The 3,329-nt window shown below is 49.8% G+C and overlaps 1 pseudogene; it reads right to left on the bottom strand.

Annotated features, from left to right (window-relative positions):
- LOC131918970 (granzyme C-like) lies at positions 1-2,989 on the bottom strand (annotated as a pseudogene).
- Between the last annotated feature and the right edge of the window lie 340 nt (positions 2,990-3,329).

Genomic DNA, 3,329 nt, shown 5'->3' with positions numbered 1-3,329 from the left:
TTAGCTGTGTTTCATTGTTTTCTTTATCCAGGATAGGAAACTTGACACTCTGGTGAAGACCCTTGGTGCTGAACCATCCTCATGTCCATAGGAGGCGATGCCTGCAACCACTTTGTTACACAAGAGAGGTCCTCCAGAATCCCCCTGTGAATGGATAAGGGCCACAGGGGACTGAGCTGTTGTTCACCCTAGTCCCAAACTGCCTCTCAGAGAAGTTTGGCTTGTTTGCTTTGCTTGTGGGAGATCAGAGAGCAGGCCTGGGTGTCCCTGGGCTTCCTGCTCTAATTGTGGACAGGGTTACTGCTTCACCTCCCTCCTGAGCCCAGCCTCTGCCCTTTCTCCAGGTCTGTGATCCACTCTCTATAAAGGTGTGTGGGAACGTCATCTCCAGGACATTGTTTAAGAACATGGGGACAGGTGAGTGGGCCTGATGTGAGCATGGAGGACAAGACCATGGACAAAAGTGGGTGTCTGCTCTGTGGAGACACCTGCTTGTGTTAATGACATAGGCAGGGACACAGCTTTCTAAAGCCTGGGCCTGGATTTGCACAGGAAAACTGTGCAAATCCTCCTTTATACCAGCTGCTTTCACTGAGGCTCCTTGTCAGCTCAAGAGGCCCTAGTTAGTTATTGGTTACTGCTGTTCCTAGGGAGAAAGATGACATAAAGGAGTCCCCTTGATGTTGGTCTCTAGATCCCAGATTGCATTTCCCCTCCCACGGAGCCAGGAGAGGATGAAAATCCAACTTACTTTGAAGGAAGCACGCTTGATCTTTGGGTCCCCCACACACATCTCATTGGCTTTGTTGTAATAACATTGATAGTGGGACTCACACTCCTGATCCATCTGTACTGTCAGCTCCACCTCTTGTAGTCTGTCTGCATAGTTCCCCTCTGGGACCATCTTTCCCCAACCAGCCACAGAGCACACATCTCCTGGCTTCACAGAGACCTTGTACCTGGGCATCTTGAGGGGCCTCACAGCTTTAGTCATGCTGGCCTTAATCTCCAGCTGTTGGGGAAGAAGGGAGAGTGTAGCTCATTGACAGCCGGGCTGAAACACCATGAAGGCCAGGATGGAAGGGAGGGAAGGAGAGGGTGAGGGCAGGAGGCATCCCTGGACCGGGATAGGTCAGGTCTGACCTTTAGGAGCATGATGTCACTGGAATCATCCTTATGAATATAGGCAAGGTGAGGAATGGCTTTTTCCACAGGGATGATCTGCTGGGTCTCCTCCTTTGTCTCGATGTTGTGGGCTCCCTGAGTGACTCTTATTGAGCTGTAGATGGCAGAGTGAGGATGAGAGATGTTGAGTGAGAGAGGACACAGTCCAGGAGGTTTAAGAGGCAGGGTGGGCAGGGTGGGGCTCTATCTGGGGGGACTTGTGGAGACAGGAGGGCCTCAGGGTTTGACCTGCTGCTCTGCTTCTCAAGGACATTAGACTCCCCAGGATTCCCTTTTGCTTCTAGACAATATTCCAAAGTTTGCACTGACTCTCAATGTGTCCTTTCAACCTCAGCCACTGCTTTAGTCTGGCCAGTGGAGCTGCTTTCTCCTCAAGGGTGCTGCTGGCTCTGACCTCTCCCCCTTTGACCTCAGTGTCCCTGTTTTCAGACTTCCATTTTCACAGTCCTGCCCTCTGGTGTGCTCTCAGGAGCATCCACAAGTAGAGAACAGAAACACCCGTTGCAGTATGAAAACACAGGCTAGCTGTTTCTCCTCACCTTCCCAGGCAGTGAGCAGCTGTCAGCACAAATTTTCTTGCACCAGGAACCCTCCACAGCGACTCTTATTCCCATCAACATGCAGAGATTCAATAAATATCTTGTAAGGGCGGGAGTGGTGCTTGACCTCATGTCCCTGATGATCTGCTCTGAAAGAAAAGGATAGAATATGGGGTTTCTAGGAGCAACACCTGAGGACAGAAGAGAAGATCTAGGGAGAAGTTGAAGGCCATAGAATCTACAGTTTCCCCAGATTGTTTTGGACAGAATTCCTTACACATAGAATAATCTTTGCTGAATCTAAACCTGAAGAGCACTGCTCTGAGAAGGGGTGAGTCCTACTTGTCCTCCAGCTCATGCTTTACAAATACACTTAGGGACAAGCTCCCTCTTCCTGATGCTAGAGACTGAGGGGATCCTGGGTGAATTGCCTTGATCCTCTCTTTGTTGGCGAGTGTCTGGAATCCTGCTAATGTCTTCATTGGTGTCATTTTCTCACCTTCACCCCCAGGCCCTACCAGGTGGATTTTTAAAATTCTCCTCTTCTGATGCACAATACATCTTGGGTTCTCAGTAAGTGTTTTAGGCTGCATGGATGAATGACTTCTATGTTAAGGAGGGCTAGTGGTTCGGAGCTCATGGAATTCAGGGCCTAGTGGACATTGGAGTGGTGTGCTGGCAAAGAGGGGAATAGCTGGGGACCTGAAAACAGAAGTGGAGAGGCCAACCAAAACAAGACTGCAAAGCTAGTGGGGTGTGCAATGCAGGTGTCTTGTCACCTAGGTCCTCTTTCTTCAGCAGGCTGAGGGTGGAGGTTATGAAATGACAATAATATTCTTGAGCTGGTGGCCTTACCCCATTGCAGGCTGGTCATTAAAGCTGCCCTTTCCCTGGGCTCTAGAAAAGTTAATGATGTACATTTTTGTAGGTTTACATTCCCTGTGATGTCCCTGTCCAAGAATGATTCATTCTCCAGGTGACACAAAAAGCAGGAAGAAGCTAGTGCCCTCTAAGTCTTCTGAGGTCACTCCCCTTTCTCAGATCCTGTTGAGAAACTAGCCAGTGACAGATATGCACATTTGCGTTTGGTATGGGACCTGAGATTCAGAAGGCTCCTGGTTCAGTGCAGGACACTTCCTGACTAGTGCTGAGCAGAGAGTCTGCAGAGGTATTATGGGATGGCACATCTGAGAAAGGGATGTTCACTCATCTGCACCAGCTCCAAGAGGCAGAAGAAAGGTCAGGAGAATCAGGACTGGTGGCATCTTCCCAGGAAGGCTGCTTGGGTTGGAGGAGGGTAGACTAGACACAGTCCTTGAGGGGATGAAGGAGGTCAGTGCTCAGTGACCTCACAGACATTTTAAACCTGTGCACCTCTGCTTCTGATAGGCAGTGGTGCTTTAGGACGTTTTCTGGTTTGTGGTAAAAAGATCACTGTCGCCGGGCGGTGGTGGCACACGCCTTTAATCCCAGCACTCGGGAGGCAGAGCCAGGCGGATCTCTGTGAGTTCGAGGCCAGCCTGGGCTACCAAGTGAGTCCCAGGAAAGGCGCAAAGCTACACAGAGAAACCCTGTCTCGAAAAACCAAAAAAAAAAAAAAAAAAA

Source organism: Peromyscus eremicus, chromosome 9 (assembly GCF_949786415.1).
Source record: "Peromyscus eremicus chromosome 9, PerEre_H2_v1, whole genome shotgun sequence".
NCBI classification, from domain to species: Eukaryota; Metazoa; Chordata; class Mammalia; order Rodentia; family Cricetidae; genus Peromyscus; species Peromyscus eremicus.
The sequence above is the reverse complement of the archived record's forward strand: the minus strand, read 5'-3'. Positions and strand labels throughout refer to the sequence as shown.